Source organism: Pteronotus mesoamericanus, unplaced genomic scaffold (genome assembly GCF_021234165.1).
Source record: "Pteronotus mesoamericanus isolate MK-2021 breed Mesoamerican mustached bat unplaced genomic scaffold, CSHL_Meso_final contig_52, whole genome shotgun sequence".
In the NCBI taxonomy this organism is placed as follows: domain Eukaryota; kingdom Metazoa; phylum Chordata; class Mammalia; order Chiroptera; family Mormoopidae; genus Pteronotus; species Pteronotus mesoamericanus.
Window position 1 is genome coordinate 8,289,882 of NW_026555189.1, and position 18,126 is coordinate 8,308,007.

An 18,126-nucleotide genomic window follows, 5' to 3' on the forward strand; every position below is an offset into this window, starting at 1 on the left:
CTGCGCAGTGGTCTCTCATCTTCCCATTAGCTGCACACACTTTCTCATGATACTATTTTCTACCCATTTATTTACCCCCCTGCCTTCCCCACTGGCCTGAGTACCTCAATGGAATCACGACTTACTAGACTCCAACACAGTGACTGTGCATAGTAGGTGCTTAATATATGTGCACTGTAATAATGGCATCGAGTGCAATGTGACAAGTACTGACACTGGATCTGTGGACTTCTTTGAGATCGGCCTTTTGATAACGACGTTCTTTTAGCATCCGTGGCTGGGGTCGCCCTTGGCTCCGTGACATCTCGTTATTTAGACAGTTTTCTCTAGGTGAGGGTCATGCTGGATGGTGCTATGTAGTACCTGGATCCTGCATCAAATAACATTGAATCCCAGATGAGGAAATTATTTTTTGGTTCTTTTTCAACCCTTCTTAATTCTCTAAATCATAGTTTCTCAGCCTCAGCACTATTGACACTAGGGGTCAGAAAATTCTCTGTTGTGGGCGGCTACCCTGTGCACCATAGAGTGTTTAAGTCATCCCTGGCCTCCACCCACTGAGTACCAGTTGCACCTTAACCCCCAGTTGTGACAGAAAAAAATGTCTAGACGTTGCTAGTGTCACCTGGAGAACAAAATGCTCTTCCTGGGTGAGAACTGCTCTGGGAGAATGGCAGTCTGATGCTAATGCATTTTAACACCCTTTCATCCTTGCTCACCTCCCATTTCCAAAAAGAGAGCAAATCCCAAGCTCAGAGTTTTCAGCAGGCAAAGCTTTCTCACTAGAATTTTTCCAAAATTTATTATTATTATTAATCATTATTTTAGAGAGAGGAGAAGGGAGGGAGAAAAAGAGAGAGAGAAACATCAATGTGAGTGAGAAACGTCAATCAGTTGCCTCTCATACGCGCCCTGACCAGGGATCAAGCTGCAACCCAGGCATGTGCCCCGACCCACCGGGAAACCAACTGGCAAGCTTTTGCTTTGTGGGATGAAGCTCAACCAACTGGTCAGGGCTCACACTAAAATTTAATTACATTATTGAGCTTTCCTTGATGTTACTCTCTCATTTTGGTAAGTGCGAACTGTGTTTCTCTTTCTTTTTTTGAAGAGAACATATCCTCAAGAATTTATCGTCACATAACAAAACAAAATATGAATCTTAGAACTGGATCTCTTGGCCCTTTCTCTTCTTGTCTCGTCCCAGTTCAAAAGCCTTGCATCTCTGAACAGCCCGCCTTAGATCCGCAGCGGGGCTCAACGCATTCAAGCCTCAGCACAATCTTTTTTGTCCTTTAAGCCTTTTAGTGGAAAATTTGCTTAGCCTGCCCACGGCAGCCACTCTTCCCGTCATAGTGCCACCGTCCCTGCCCACGCAGAGAATCCTGGCCCTCGTCCTGTGTTACTTTGTGGGGTGGTGCTTGCCACACTCCCTCCGGAAAGTCAGGCAGGTTTTAGGAATGTTCATTACATTGGCAAGGGCGCTATTGGCAGGGGAAGCAGAACTGTTTTTCTCTTGATGAAAGTGCTATAAAGTTTTCTTTACAAATCACTTTAAATAAGATAAGCAAGTAGAGAGAAATGTATCTCAAGATATGTAGATATGGCCCGAATAGTGTTGTGTTAGACGCCTGGCTCTGGGTCTGGAAACGCTGAGTAAGGTATCTTCCTGATTTAGGCTTCTGTCATCTGTAGCTCTGGGCAGGTTTTCATGTTTTGTTTTATTTAAGACAATACTCCAGCTTGGGGGATGCCTAGGCACCTGGCACAGCTGCCAAGCCTCCCAGATGTGGTGACACAGATCACATACACGGGGGCCCTGCCAGGAGTGCCCCGCCTGCTGCGAGCGTTGGTCTGTGGAGCCCGGCAGGAGTGGGTCTTACTTGATAAAATGGTTCGGGTGGCTTTGAGTCTAACTTTTCTCTGAGATTGGAAGGGTTACTTCTCACAGTTGCTACAAGGAAAAAAAGGCGTAAGGCAGTGCCTGCCTGGAGCCCAGCCAATCTTTTTCTGAGAAGCAGGCATTTGAAAACAAATCGCTGGGGCCTGGAGCCTTTGCCATTCCACGGGGAGGTCAGCTGTGGGAGGTAAGCACAGCATTTCACTCCTATCAGGCATCTAGATTGGCAGAGCTGCCAGCCTGCTACTGCCTCTGCTTGCCTCATGGGAAAAGGCTTGATCAGAAAGCGAGGTGAGTGGGAAGGTCCCACCTGGCGACCCTTGAGGAACCAGTAGGTCAGGGCATCAGTGGCTGCCAACATCAGCAGAGAGTGAAAACCAAATATTACCTGTCTCCTGTTGAAAGAACCTAGCACCGCCCCTGGGAGAAAGAGTTTGAGCTAGAGTCTGGTTCAACTGCCAGTGCAGAAACAGACAGGACACAGGAGCAGGCTGACGGGCGTGCAAATCGGCAAAGCCTGGACTGCGGACGCTCTGCAGGGCGTGCCCTGGGTTCTTCCGCAGGGGTTGACGGGAAGGAATGGGGTACGGCGGGGAGACCCTCAGATTAAAAGAGATTTAAAAGACAAATGAAATTGTAAAGATGGACAAAGCTAAACACTAAACAGCAGTGTCTAGGGATGTATGCTCAGTGGATAAAACCAGAAAGAAACCCTGCAAGGCGATTGCTGTAACAGTCTGGATGTGCTTACTTTTGGGGAGCTGTGATTGGGACGGGGCTCATGGGGCGCCTTTTGGGGCGGCAGGCCAGGTTCTGTTTCTTGCTTGGGTGGTAGTTATAAGGTCTGATTTTCTTATAATAATTTATTAAATCGTGTATTTGTTTTGTTATATATCCATGTTTTATTATTTTTTTAATTTAAAAAAGTGCAAAAGATTATGTGTAACATACTACATTGTATAGGCAAATGGAGATGAAATATAAAAAAATTATGTTTCTATTTTAAAATATAAACAATGTAAGGATAAACCAAAAACTAATAAAAATGTTTATTTACCGGTAGAGGGAAACAGGGGAGAAAGATAGGGAATAAAAGATAGACCTCTCTGAACATACCTTTTACAGTTTTTACTTTGAGATGACATAAATGTTTTTTTATATTTAAAACATACAATAAATTAAAAATCCCTAAAAATAAGAAACCAGTGGAAAAATCTTTTTGACTATACATTCCCAGTGGGAATATAACCTAAGATAGAAAGACCCACAAAGAAATATTAAACTGTACAGACTTCTTTTATTGTTAAGTAACAACAACACTGTTACTATTTTGAAACTACTATATATAGAAAAGGATAAAAAAATAAATAGTTAACTGTCATTAGGAAACAAGATTTTCAGCACAAGACAAGAGAGATGCAAATAACAATCTAAAGAAGTTTAAAAACCTTATAATTCTAATGATTTATCTACAAACTAATGATTTATTTTTCTATTCCTAAAAAATATAAATTTTCTAGATATGTCCACCTATAAACACTGACAATTGGAGAGTAATGAGCACCCTCCATATTCAGGCTGTGGTTTCTAAGTACCATTTCCCACTGAAAGTGTTTCTTGGAAAAGTAGCCGATTTTAAGTCTGAGACAGACAATGTACCAGGTGGGCCTGGATCCTCCAGTGACACCTGAAAGCAAGGAAGCTATTGAAGACGACCCGAGTCATGTCACTAGGACAGGGACTTACTGGAAGGAACTCCCACTGACCAAATGGTGCAGTAACTTGACTATCCCAAAGAATAACAAACAACCACTTTGGAAAACAGCTTGGCAATTTCTTATTGTTATTATATGTCCAGTTATCCTATGACCCAGGGACTTACTCCCAGGTATTTACCTAAGAAAAATAAAAACATGTCCTCAGAAAGCCTGCAAATGTAGGTGGCAGCTTTATTCATGCTTTAAAAAAAACCAAACCAACTCTGATAAAACAAACAGACCACTGACTGATACACTCTGCAACATAGATGGGTTCCTAACATATTTGCTAATTGAAAGAATACAGGACAGAAATGATAACATACTATGTGATTCCATTTACATAATATTCTGGAAAAGATAAAACTCAAGGAAAAGGAATTAGGTACGTGATTGCCAGAGTGTGGAGTGGGGGAGGGGCTGACTGCGCAGGGACACAGGGTGCTTTCTGGGGTGATGGAAATGTTCTACACCTTGAATACGGTGTTGGGGCATGTATTTGTTGAAACTCATCAAACTGTGCAGCGAAACAGGGTGAACTTTAAGGTACATCAATTATACCGTAATAAAACTGACTTAAAAGTAACTTCAGTGGGTTGAAATATAAAAGTTAAAAAGTTAATGAATTCAAAATGAGACTGACAAACATCATTAATTACCTTTAGAGGATGCTAGAGAATAACTCATTTGAAAGCTGGCAAGTAAAGGGAAAGAATCAAACTTCATCCTGCTTTTTTGTACACACCAAACTTTAAGATAAGAAAATAGATGAGGAAGGGAAGTTCTACTTTATAGAAGAATCACAGTAACAAACATAAAAGGAAAGAGGGAGTCAGGCAGTCATCACCTAGTGAAATACTGGATCAAGCCTACAGTCATCAGTGTCTGGTGAAAAGTAAAAGTCGATGGAGAACTTTATAAGGGTTGGATCAGCAAGAAAGAACATGACGTTAGCTCACTAAAGTGGGACAAGCAGACATTCCATGCCTCCTGATGTGATGCCATACCTCATAGGTAAATTATACCTGAGCCTAATGAAGCTTCTCAACCTGGATATTAGAAACACAAAGATAAATATGTTAAATGACATTCCAGTGGTATAATCTGCCAAATCCAGATTGTGGGGAGTCTGTGAACAAGTGACTCAGTTTTTGCAGCAACAACAGAAAAGAAAAATAAATTATTATGTATTAAAAAGTGTTAAGAATTCAAAACACTACAAAGCTGCAGAAATCAAGGCCGTGTGGCATTGGCACAGGCAGACAGAAAGATCAGTGGAATAGAATTGAGAGTCCAGAAATAAATCCATATCTGTTTATGCCTCTGTGGTCAACTGATTTTTGGAGCAGGAAAAGAAGTCTTTTCAAAAAGTGGTGCTGGACCCTGGCCAGCTGGTTGGGCTTTGGCCCGCAAACCAAAAGGTTGCAGGTTTGATTCTCGGTCAGGGCACAGGCTTGCAGGTTCAGTCCCCGGTCAGGGTACATGTGGGAGGCAACTGATTGATTTTTCTCACTCACATCTATGTTTCTCTCTCTTTCTCCCTCCCTTCCCCCTCTCTAGAATCAAAATAAAAGAAAAAAATTTTTAAGTGGTGCTGGGATAACTGGATGTCCACATACAAAAGTATAAAGCTAGGCTTTTACCTCACCCCATAATCCAGAATTAATTCCAAAGGGATCAAAGACTTAAATATAAGAACTAAAACTATGAGACTCATAGAATAAAAAAAAAAAACCATGTAAATCTTTGTGACTTTGGCTTGGACAATGATTTCTTAACTATGTCACCAAAAGCACAAGAACCCTAAAAGAAGAAAAAAGATAAATTGGATTTCATCAAACATAAAAACTTTTCTACATCAAGGGACAATATCACAAAAGTGAAAGGACAACCCACAAAGTGGGAGAAAATATTTACAAATCATATACCTGAAAAGAGTCTCATACCCAGAATATGCAAAGAACTTTTACAACTCAAAAATAAAAAGATAAACCAATTAAAAATGAGCAAAGAATTTGAATAGCTATTTCTCCAGAGAAGATACACAAATGGCTTAAAAAACACGAAAAGATGCCCGACATCATTAGTCATCAACAAAATGCAGATTGAAACCACAATGAAGTACCATTCACAACCAGTAAGATGGGTATAATAAAAAAGTTGGAAACAAGTGTGGGTGAGGATGTGGAGAAATCAGCACCCTCATACATTGCTGATGAGAATATAAAATGGTATAGCTGCTTTGGAAAACAGACTGGCAGTTCCTCAAAATGTTAAACATAGAATAACCACATGACCCAGCAACCCCATTCCTAGGAATATACAAAGAGAATTTAAAACATATATCCACACAAAAGCTGGTCCACAAATATTGATAGCAATATTGTTCATAATAGCCAAAAAATGAAAACAACCCAAATGTTCATCAGCTGACAAATGGATAGAGGAAGTGTGGTATATCCGTCAATGGAATATTCTTTGACAATTAAAAGGAAGGGCATATTGGTCCTGGTGGAAGGTGGCAGTCGCAGTGGAGAGCAGTGTGGTAATGGTTGTGACTGAGTCAGAGCTGCTGAGCGAAGAAAGAGCAGAGGGAAGCAGAGTCTTTCGGAGAACAAGGAAATGCATACTATGCCAAGAGAGATTACAATGAAGCTTGTAACTATTGTACGCGTATAAGAGCCATAGATACGTGTCTTAAAAACGCTAGCTGTTATGGGAATTGAGCAACCACACTGATGAAGCTCAGAAGGCTCTGGGAAGCTCTTGGAGATGCACAGTGGCGAGTGAGGTTGGTTGACAGTTTTGTCGGGGAAATCTGCAAGAGGGCAAGTGCCACCTCTGTCCTGGGAATGGCAATGGCAGCATGTCACAGTTTCCAGAGAGCCCTAGAACTGGATCAGAAAAATGCTCAGGTGCAACTGGAGTTCAAGAATGCTGATGCAGTTGTAGCATATGAGAAAATAGCTGGAATGGATTTTGAGAAGTGGGATTATTGGAAGGTTGCTTTTTGCACGATCCTTGTCCCTGCTTGTCATCGCTTCAAAATCCTCAAGGCAGCATGTTTATCAATGCTGGGTCATTATCCGGAAGCACAGTCTGTGGCCAGTGATATTTTACAAATGGGTTCCACCAACATGGATGTTCCACATGTGCAAGGTTTTTTGCCTTTATCATGAAGATGGTACTGAGAAGGCAGTTCATTTTTTGGTACAGGCTCCTGACCACGGGAAGGCCCGCGTTGCTTGCAGAAATGCCAAATCACTTAAAGCAAAGAAAGAAAGATGGGAATGAAGCATTTAAAGAAGGAAATTGTAAGCTAGTATAGGAACTGTCCACAGAAGTCCTGGGGATAGACTCCAGCAATACAAAAACAAATACTAAACTCTACTGTAATCGGAGTGCAGTTAAGTCCAAACTTAGGAAACAAGGTGATGCGATAGAAAACTGCACACGCACAGGGAAGCTTGATGGCATCTGTGTAAAAGCCTTCTTGAGGAGAGCTCAGTGTTACATGGGCACTAACAAGAGCCTAAAGAAGCCCTGACCAGTGTGGCTCAGTTGGTTGGGCATTGTCCTGTAAAGAAAAAGGTCGTCGGTTCGATTCCCAGTCAGGGTATGTGCCTAGGTTATGGGTTTGGTCTCTGGTAGGGGCATGTATGGGAGGCAATGGTTTCTCTCTTGCATCAATATTTCTCTCCCTTTTGTTCTCCCTCCCTTCTCTGTCTTAAAAAAAAAGAATTAAAGAGTCTGAAGAAGCAGTGAACTCTGAAAAAATGTATCAGGTGGAGAAAACACAAGCACAAGAACTAAAAAGTGCACAGCTGGAACTGAAGAAGGGTAAGAGGAAAGATTCCTACAAGATTCTGGTAGTGGACATGAAAGCCTCTGGGGACGAGATCAAGAAACCTTACCGGAAATGGACTTTGACGGACTATCTGGATGGTCACAGGGTCGGTGCGAAGCCCAGAAGGAGGAGGAGAGAAAGTTCAAGGAAGTTGGAGAAGCTTTTACCACCCTCTCTGATCCCAAGAAAAAGACTCCTATGGCAGTGGACAGGACCTGAGCGAGGAGGGCACAAATCTGGGTGATTTTGGTACGACTCTACCAGCCATTCTTTGGTGGTCCTGCGGGCCTCAGCTTTGAAGCACCTGGTCCAGGAAATTTCTTTGTTCAATTTGACTAATGAAAGGAAACCATCCAGGAGCCAGAAAAATGCAGACTTGCTCATTTTAACCTTGAATGTGGGCACAGTCACCTCCTCCCGTTACCCCATCTCCATGCACGTAGAGCAGTTCTGCTTTCTCAGTTGGGTGCTCGGTGTCCGCAGGAGCCAAGCCGGGTGGAGGGGCAGCGGCTGGCTCTGAAGGCCGCAGTGCGGGCTGGGGGATGAACAGGGAGGCGGCTTGTGAATTTTTGTTTTAGCATTTAAGTTTATTAAAAAAGAAAAAAAATAAGAAAACAGAATGTTTTGACCCTTAAAATAAAAAAGACTGAAGTACTGATGGAGGTTATGTCTTAATTGGCTAGGGCTGCCATAATAAAATACCATAGACTGGGGGGCTTAAACAATAGAAATGTGTTTTTCTCAGCTCCAGGAGTTGGAAGTTTGAGGTGAGGGTGCCGGCATGGTCGGTTTGCAGTGTGGGCTCTCCCCTTGGGTTGCGATGGCGGCCTCCCTTCTGTGTGCTCACACAACCTCTTTGTGGGAGTGGGGAGAGAGAGCAAACTCTCTGGTGTCTCTTCTTACAAGGCACTAATTCCATCATGAGAGGCCCACCCTCATGACCTCATCTGACACTAATTACCTCCCAAAGGTCTCTTTGTCAAATACCATTACATTGGGACTTAGGGGTTTGACATGTAAATTTTGGCATAAGAGACACAGACATTCAGTTTATAATGTGCTACAAGATGTCATAAAGGATCACAAATCATATGACCGTGTTTATATGAAAGGTCCAGAATAGGCAAGTCCACAGACATAGAAAGCCAATTAGTGGTTGCCAGGGGCTCGGGGAAGAGGAAATAGTGACTGCTGATGAATACACGGTTTATTTTGGGGGTGATGAAACTGTTCTGGAATTAGCTTGTGGTGGTGGTTGCACAACTTTGTGAATATATTAAAAACAACCCCATTAAATTGAGTACTTTGAAATGATAAATTTTATGGCATTGAATTATATCTTAATTTTTTTTTAAAGAAAAAAATGTAAAAGATATCAATCAAGAGTACTAGGTGGGCCACCTTGTTCGGCTCTTGATTCTGTTGTTGTGAGAAATGTCCAAACCTGTAGAGAATTTTCTATGAGTTTATTTGAGCCAAACTGACAACAATTTCTGGGAAGCAAAATCTCACCTCTGGAGAATGGCAGTTTTGCAGCTTATTTTATACATTAGAATCAAAGAGGGAGACGTACGAGGGAGTTACATGAAGTCCACTGGTAGTAGGTGAAGGGGGCGGGAGAAAGCAAAGCAGGGAGATTGCTGGGGCTGGATGAAAAGGCAAAGCAGAGGAGCACCTAGGCCTTTCACACAGGCAGGCACAGGCAAGTTAACAACCAACACAGCTCATGCAGACGGCACGCGAGGAGCGAGGTGCCACTGAGGGCTCTGGTCGCCGTGCTGGTGGGAGGTGTGAGCTCCAGGTCTAGGAAAGATTACTCCGCCATTTCAATAGTATGTTATCCTAGATACAAAAAGACAATAGGCAGACTCTCTTAAGATATAGATTGACCTTTATGAAGGAAGCTACAGGCCCAGGACACGCGCATGACCTGCTTTCAGTGAGAGATGTTTATGTTCAGACCATCCTGTGTGGTCACATTAGGTCTCTGAGTTTGTAGGGCCCACCGTGCAGGCCTCCTCTGAGCTCGTCAGGGTGAGTATGTGGCCCCTTTTTTGTCCACAGTTCTAATAAAGCAACTGAAAAAAAAGGACATTTGTAAAACAACTTGGGAAAATTGAACATGGATTTTGTATTAGATACTGTAAGGAATTATTGATTTGAGAATGTGCAATAATTGTGTAATTATATTTAAAAAAAATTCTTACACACTGGTGAAATGGCATGTCTGAAATTTGCATTCGAATACTCTAGGTAGCCCTGACCGTTGCAGCTCGGTTGGTTGAGAATATTCCCGTGAAACTAAAGGTCACCGGTTCGATTCCTGGTCAGGGCACATACTTGAGTTCAGAGTTTTTATCCTGACAAGCACGTATGAGAGGTAGCTGATTGCTGTTTCTCTCACATTGATGTTTCTCTCACATTGATGTTTCTCTCCCTTTCTTTCTCCTTCCTTTCCCCTCTCTCTAAAAATAAATAAATAAAATCTTGAAAAAAAATACTCAAGGGAGCCCTGGCTGGTGTGACTCAGTGGATTGACTGCCAGCCTGCAAACCAAAGGGTCGCTGGTTCGATTCCCAGTCAGGGCACATGCCTGGGTTGCCGGCCAAGTCTCCAGTAGGAGGAGTGCGAGAGACAACCACACATTGATATTTCTCTCCCTCTTCTTCTCCCTTCCCCTCTCTCTAAAAATAAATAAATAAAATCTTTAAAGTAAATAATTTAAAAAATACTCAAGGGAGAAAATTGAGGGATGGGTAGAACAGGAATGACAGAGCATTGATAATTTTTGAAACTGAGTAATGACCATATGGGGTTCATTACACTAGTCTATATTCTTTGGGTTTAACAATTTCTATAGTAAAATGTTTTTAAAAAATAAATTAAGTATGGGAGAGGAAAATAAAAAGTCTTGATTAGTACTGAATTTCAAAAAGTTCCTCTTCCAACAGAAGATTCTGAGCTGGGGCTCAGGGTGATGATAGCATACCTTTGTCCCCAAAGACCTCCTGCCCTGGAACTGAGCTTCATTCTGAGGAGATAGGTCCCCTGAACCACTCCCAGCAGAGGCTTTGGGTTAGAATTGATCTAGCTTTTCACAGCAAAGATGAGGTATTTCCATGGTGCATCAATTAGCTTTTTCTGTGTAACAAACTGCCTGCAAACTTAGTGGTTTAAAGCACTCATTGACTATTTCTCATGACTCTCTGCAGTGCCTGGGATTCTGGGCTGACTTGCCTGGGGTCAGGTGACCTAGGATGATGGCCTCACTCAAATGTTTGGGATCTCAACAACACCTCCTATAGGAGGCTAGCCAGCAATTGTTTGCAAGATGTAAAGAGAAGACAAGCCCCAAGGCACAAGCACATCCATGGGTTTAGGGCAAGTCACATGGCCAAGCCCAGATCCAAGGGTTAGAGAAAAGAGACTCTTTTGCAGATTGGACTTGTACTGAATGGGAGCCAAGGGTGCTAGCCATTCAGACCCAACCCACCCCTCTGAATGAGACTGATTTCACAGAGGTGGCCAAGAGTGGGTCCTGTGTTATTCATGTTTCTCAGCCTATTCTGGGCCTAGAATCTTCTTTCCAGTCATAGAACAGAGGTGGTAGGCTAAAGGTTACTCAGAAATACAGATCCTGGGTTAATGCAATTAACTAGAATAATTCATTCCTGTTTCTGCTTTTGTTTGTTTCCCTTTTTCCACAGCCTAAACTCAGTTCTACTTTTCTTCCACCTCCTCTTGAATAGAACTTCTGTGACTCACTCTTGGTGGCAGCTCATTATTCGTCCCCACATTCTCAAAGGACAGAGTGGCTTGACTCACAGGAGGAGGATGAAGTTGGGCGTATGGCCTGGGGCCAGCTCCCTCCCCCGTGAGCCCCTGTTTTCTCATCTCTTGGATGTGGGGGTTGCATGGAATGTCTCTTCTGGCCCATCCCTGCTTACAGGGAAGTGGTCAGGCTGGAGCAGGTGGTCCAACGCTGTGTCCCCTGGGCCTAAGGTCAGGCCTGACCACTTGGGGAAAAGAATGTTCTGTGTGGGTGTAATAGATTGGTTGCAAAAGTGGCCCCAATTCTTCACATGCACACCCCCATCCATGCCTTTTGCAAATGATGTTTTGTAGCTCTTTTCATCAAGAAATGGAATCTATCCCCCCGCGCCTCCCCCACCAGTCTGCTTTGGCTGACGGAATATGGTAGAAGTGATGGTGTGATTGTCCTGTGCCTCGGCCTTAATGAGCTTAATGAGTCATTGACTCATGTGCTCTTTCTTAGAATCCTGCCACTGTCACAAGAACAAACCTAGGCTAGCCTGCTGGAGGCGAGTCATCCCAGCTGGGGCGCCCTGGACCAGCCAGCACTCTGCCAAGCCACCAGCGTGAGTGGGCCCAGCCTAGATCAGACCAGCTCAGCCCAGCCCAGCCTAGGTTGGCTGAGTCCCAGCCAACCTATACGTTTGTGAAAAAGAAGAAATGATTGCTGTTTTCAGCCGCTGTAGATTGGGGTGGTTTGTTATACAGCAGACAGTGAGCCCTTGGGCTGTGTGTTTCCAGAACAGAAACCTGCATCTCCTCTTCAGGCTGGGCTGCCTTTGCATTTCAACTGCTGGACTCCAGTTCCGTTCCTGGCCCCTCCCCATGGAGGGGGAGCCATCTTGGTTTTCAGGCAGGTGGTTCTGGAAAGGAGGGAGCAGCGAAGGTCCCAGGGGGCGCGGGCCCTTGCTGCCTGACCTGGATGGACATGGCAATGCAGTTTCAGCACAGAAATGCCTTTTTAAATGTTTAATTTTTTTTGATCAAAGTTATACCTGCACTCGAATTAAAGAATCAGACTGTTCAGTGAGATGCTGTTGTGAACAACAGCACGCTTTTCTGTCTTCCCCCTCCTCCTCATTCCTGCTCCCCAGACACAGGACTTGCAACATTTTTTAAAAGCAATATATAACTTTTATCGTACTAAATAGTGTGCTCATATTGCTACGCCATCATCTGAGGCATTGTCTGTCGACTGCCCACCAGGGGAGACAGCTCCTCGTCACCCGCTTCCCTCCTCACGCACCTGCTCCCTCCCCAACTCCTTGACCTCCCAGCATCCTGAAGATGAGAGTCTGTTAAATTAGTGTTCACTTTTTACTTGTTACTATGACTTTGAAAATGCTATTCACAAATGACCTATGATGAATAATATTCCAACTTTTACTTTCTTGCACAACTTTCCCTGCGTGGGCTTGCTGATGATTGCTCTAAGTACCAGCGATGGAGTGGGGGCGGGGTGGGAGAAACATCTCATATTCTTCCCCTCCTCTGATCGGGGAGGGGCAGGCACACTCTGGGCAATCCGAGTATTTGGAGCGGCTGCTCTTTTAGGCAGATTACTCTCAGGCCTGGAGGGCCGTCTGCTTCAGGGCCTCTGTGAGCAGCCTGGCTCCTCTGCGTCCTTTTCCCCTGGGCTCTGGCTCCTGTGTCATTAGGTAACTCCCTCTTTGTGATCTCCTGAGCTTTCACACTCCCCTCCCACCGCCTCTTTCAGTGGGACTCGCGGGGTGGCTGTGACCACTGATGGAGCCCAGGTTTGGGACTAGGTGGTGTGGCGTGAAGGTGACCGTGACCCCATTTCTCCCTTTCTCAACTTTTCCTCCAGGGTCTGGTGGTCCAGGATTTGTGGTCCAGGGTGGGGTTCAGCACTGGGGCCTTTCTGGAAGATTTCCGAGTGAGGAGTTTTGCAGGGTGTGGATGGGGCGCAGAGCCTGATGGGTGCATGTGGTTGGTGAGGTCTGGGCTGAGGGCTGCAGCCGGTGGGAGCAGGACAGGACAGGAGACCACTGCGTGGACCCTGCGGTGAGCACGCGTGGCTCAGATGTTCCGAAGGGCTGTGGGGCACGTCCAAGTTACAGATTGGCCCGAGAGAGATGGAAACTTCCACCCCTGCCAAAACCTGTATGCAGAGGCTTGTAGGAGTTTCATTCATAATTATCAGAAACTGGAAGCAACTCAGATACCCTTCAACTGGTGGATGGACAAACAAACAGTGATTCAGCTGTACAATGGAATATTTCTAAGCCAGAAAAGAGAACAAACCCCGAAGACACACAACACCCTGGCTCAATCCCAAACGCAGCATGCTAAGCGAGAGGAGCCTGACCAGAAAGGCTGCGCACAGGGAGTGCCGTTACATGGCAGCCTGGAAGAGGAGGAACTGCTGGACAGAGGCCGGGGTGGCGGGGGTGGGGGTGGGGGAGGTTGGGGGGAGCGCGGTGCAGGGGTGGGTGCTGACTGGCCAAAGGCTGGAGGGAATTTTCCGGGTGGATGGAAATGTTTTATATCTTGGTTATTGTAGTGATTATACAACTCTACGAATTTGTCAAAATTCATAGCATTGTACACTAAAAAAGGTGAATTTTACTGTCTGTAAATTATATGTCAGTAAACTCAAAATATTAAACCAATGACAACCAGAAGTTTCAGTTGGGTTGGTGTTCATGGTGACGCTGTCATAGCTGGGAATCAGAGGAGGAATTGACACCCAGAGGTGACTTCACACGAAGGGTGATGGGCACCCTTGTGTCCTTTGTGTGAGTCCCTGCCTGCCTGCTGGGAAACTCCGAGGGCAAGGACCAGCATTCCTGCTTCATTCTGGGGGGGTAACGGCCACAAGGGAGAAGACCCCCCAGATCATACCTACTTTCCCATCATGCCATCAACCTGTGGCCATTTCCCCAACCAGAGGGGAGACAGAGAGAGGACAAGGGCATGGAACACAGAACCATATCAGAGACTGAATTTCAGAGCTGGATATGTCACTGGCCCTGTTGCTGGCCAACTTAGTCTCTCAGAGTCTCAGTTTTCTCATCTGCAAAATGGGGGCATTGGCCAGTACCTCACCAAGTCCAGTGAGAGACAGATGAGGTGATTGTATGAGAGTGCCAAGCCCAGTGCCCAGCTGGTGAGGGCTTCCTAACACATGTGGGCATTGCCTTGCAGCAGTGGCTACCAGCTGGCCTGGTTTGAATTCTTTTTGCACTTCTTACAAGCTGTGTGACCTTGGACAAATGCCTTAACCTTTCTGAGCCCTGATTTCTTCATTGATAAAGTGAGATTTTTTGTTTGTTTGGCCCCATAAGGTCGTTGTGAGGATAACCATGGGCCTAGCGTGTAGTGGGCACTCAGGAAGAGCTATCCCATTATTATCATGGGGCTGCTAAATTTAGCAAATAAAAATATAGGATTCCCAACTCATTTTGGAATTGCTGGTAAACAATGAATTTTTTTAGTATAAGTATGCCCCATGCAGGATTTGGGACATCCTTACATTGAAAAGTATTCACGACAAACTTCCATTCAAGGTGGTAGCATAGGTAAGCACGGCTCACACGACCACGTCAAAATCACAGCTAAAGTACAGAGCAACCATTATTCAGACCTGCTGGAAATCAAGCTGAATGGAAGTCCTATGACTATGGAATTAAAGAAGAAGCCACATGGACACTGATAGGAGGGGCAGAGATGTGGAACGGGCTGGGTCACACCCATGTGTGGCAGATAAAAATTGGGAGGGATATTTCTGGAGCAAGGGGTCTCTGGCCTACACTAGTATTCCAGCCCAGGTTCCAGTGCCAGGAAAATAAGTGCCCATAACTTCTGGCTGTAAAAACCAATGGAGGTTGAGGCTGTGGAATCCCAGGCAGTTCTTAAAGGGTCCGCACACAAACTTACTTGGACTCACTTCCTCTGAGCTCCAGCACTGGGCCAGTAGCTTGAAAGGCACCAGTGGCATACAGGGAGGAACTGAAGTGTCTGGCATCAGGGCGAGAGCTGGGGGGCAGCTTTCTCCTAGACAGAAAGCCTGGCAGAGGCCATTATCCCTTTTCTGAACCTTCTCCCTACAGAATGGACAGGCAGGCGCCATATCTGAGATTCCATCAACCTTGCTCATACTGTTTGCCCCACCCTGGTGATTCCCTGAAGCTCTGCCCCACTAAAGTTTTGGGCCCATCCAAGCTCTTTCCCATGGTTTTTCCACACGAATGACATGTCTTGACTCATGCTTCAGATTTTCCTAAATTATTTCAAACAAACAGCATCTGGCCTCAGTGAGCTATGTACTTCTTATTAAGTGGCCCCTGGCCCAGCCCTAATAGCAGCTGACCTTGGTTCACAGTTTGGCCTTGCTTGGGCACCTCCAAGACCAGCACAAGTAGTAGCCTAGTGCAGATTGCTTTGTAGCTTATGCCAGGTAACCCCACACAGAACACAGGTAGTAGCTGACCTTGGCCTACACCTCCAAGGAGATCCCAGAGCCTGCACACCCAGTAGACAGCTACAGACCATGTCAGAGCACTACCACCCAACCACCTCCACAGGCAACACATTCAACGTGTGGGCTCAGTGGGTACCAGAGCTCTGTTGAAGTAAGTCCAGCTCTGTGAAGTGGGCTCCTGCATAGCTGATCCTCCATGGTGGTCAGATGTTCGTGGTCAGTAGTCACAGCCAGTCCTTGAAGCTGATCATCTTGGGTAAATCCCTTCCATTGACCTGTCAACAGCATTCAAGGCTCAGCTACAAGAAGAGGGTGTACATAGCCTACCTGGTGGGCCCACCTTGAGTACCCAGCTTGGATGATAGAGGAGGCTGTGCCTCTGGGCCCTGAATGACACTTGCTACATTAGCTCATGCTGCCAAATGCTGCCAAGACAGGGAGTCATAGCAGCTCTACCTAATATATAGAAGCAAACACAGGGAGGCTGCCAAAATGAGGAGACAAAACATGGCCCAAATGAAAGAACAGAACAAAACTCCAGAAAAAGGACTAAACAAAATGGGGACAAGCAATCGATTGGATGAAGAATTGAAAACACTGGTTAATGAGGATGCTCAAAGAACTTAGGAGAAGAGTAGATGAACTCAGAACTTCAACAGCATAAAAAAGGGCATGGAAACCATAAAAAAGAAACAGACAGAAATGAAGGACACACTAGCTAAAATGAAGAATGATTTGCACGCAGCGGTGTCCAAACTTTTGGCATCTCTGGGCTGCACTGGAAGAAGAAAAATTGTCTTGGGCCACAAATTAAACACATTGTGATATATAATCACATACACACAAAATCTCATAATGTTTTAAGTAAATTTATGACTTTGTGTTGGGCCACATTCATAGACATCCTGAGCTGCATGCAGCCTGTGGGCCATGGGTTGGACATCCCCGATACAGGAATCAACAGTAGAGTGGACAAAGCCAAGAATCCGATCAGTAATTTAGAATATAAGAAAGCAAAAAACACCCAGTGAGAACAATAAGAAGAAAAAAGAATCAAGAAAAGTGATAGTGTAAGGAGTCCCAGGGACAACTTCAAGCATACCAACATTCATATTGTTTGGGTTCCAGAAGGAGGGAGAAAGAGCACGAAATTGGAAACTGATTTGAAAAAATAACAGAAAATTTCCCAAACTTGGTGAAGGAAATAGACATAAAAGTCCAGGAAGCACAGAGAGTCCCAAACAAGATAAACCCAAAGAGGCCCACACCAAGACACATCATAATTAAAATGCCAAATGTTAAAGACAAAGATAGAATCTTAAAAGCAGCAAGAGAAAAGCAATTAGTTACCTACAAGGGAGCTCCCATAAGACTGTCAGTTGATTTCTCAAAAGAAACCTTACAGGGTAGAAGGTATTGGCAAGAAGTAAAAGTGGTGAAAAGCAAGGACCTACAACCAAGATTACTCTACCCAGCAAAGCTGTCATTTAGAATGGAAGGGCAGATAAAGAGCTTCCTAGACAAGAAAAAGCAAAAGGACTTCACCACCACCAAACTGGTATGATATGAAATGTTAAAGGTACTTTAAGAAGAAGATCAAAAACATGAACAATAAAATGGCAACAAATATACATCTATCAATAATTGAATCTAAAAAACAAAATAAAGGAACAAACAGAACAGAAATAGACACAGAGAACGTTTTGATGGTTGCCAGAAGGGAGGGGGTCGGGGGATGGGCAAGAAAGGTGAAGGGATTAAGGAGTACAAATTGGTAGTCACAGAATAATATGGGGATGTAAAGTACAGCATAGGGAATAGAGTAGCCAAAGAATATACATGCGTGACCCGTGGACATGGACAATGGTGTGGGGATGGCCTGGGGGCAAAGGAGGAAAAATTGGAACAACTATAATAGCATAAAAATAAAATATAATTTAAATTAAAAAAAAATTCGTGGCATAATTATGCTACAAGTGTCTTGTTTATCTGAAATTAAAATTTAACTGGGCAATCTATTAGGAAGGGATGCAAATTTGGGGTATTGGAGGATAGGACAAAGCCTAAAGGTGAGTGGAGGGGCATTTGTATTTTTAACCTCCTTGCAGCCTGAGTCACTTTACCTTCTCTCTCACCTCCAGGAAGCTCCTTTGATTTAACCCACGTGGCCCATTCACTCCTTGGTCCTGCTTTTGTTCAGTCTGCCATCAAGTGTCATCATAACTCACTTCTGGGCTGAGGCTGCCCTTCGGTTGTGCTGAAGTCGTTCCTTGCGTGTGAGCTTGTACCCCAGGGCAGGCAGCCGCCAGGACAGGGCCGTGCACCTAGGCCTTTCCCTGGGTCCTGGCCGGGCGGAGGGTGCAGC

The 18,126-nt window shown here is 44.6% G+C and overlaps 1 protein-coding gene and 1 pseudogene across 2 annotated transcripts in view; both read left to right on the plus strand.

Annotated features, from left to right (window-relative positions):
- LOC129075126 (dnaJ homolog subfamily C member 7-like) overlaps positions 1–7,843 on the plus strand; it is a 32,127-nt pseudogene extending 24,284 nt beyond the window's left edge.
- IL34 (interleukin 34) overlaps positions 1–18,126 on the plus strand; it is a 56,524-nt gene that overhangs the window by 29,672 nt on the left and 8,726 nt on the right. The window lies entirely within an intron of this gene.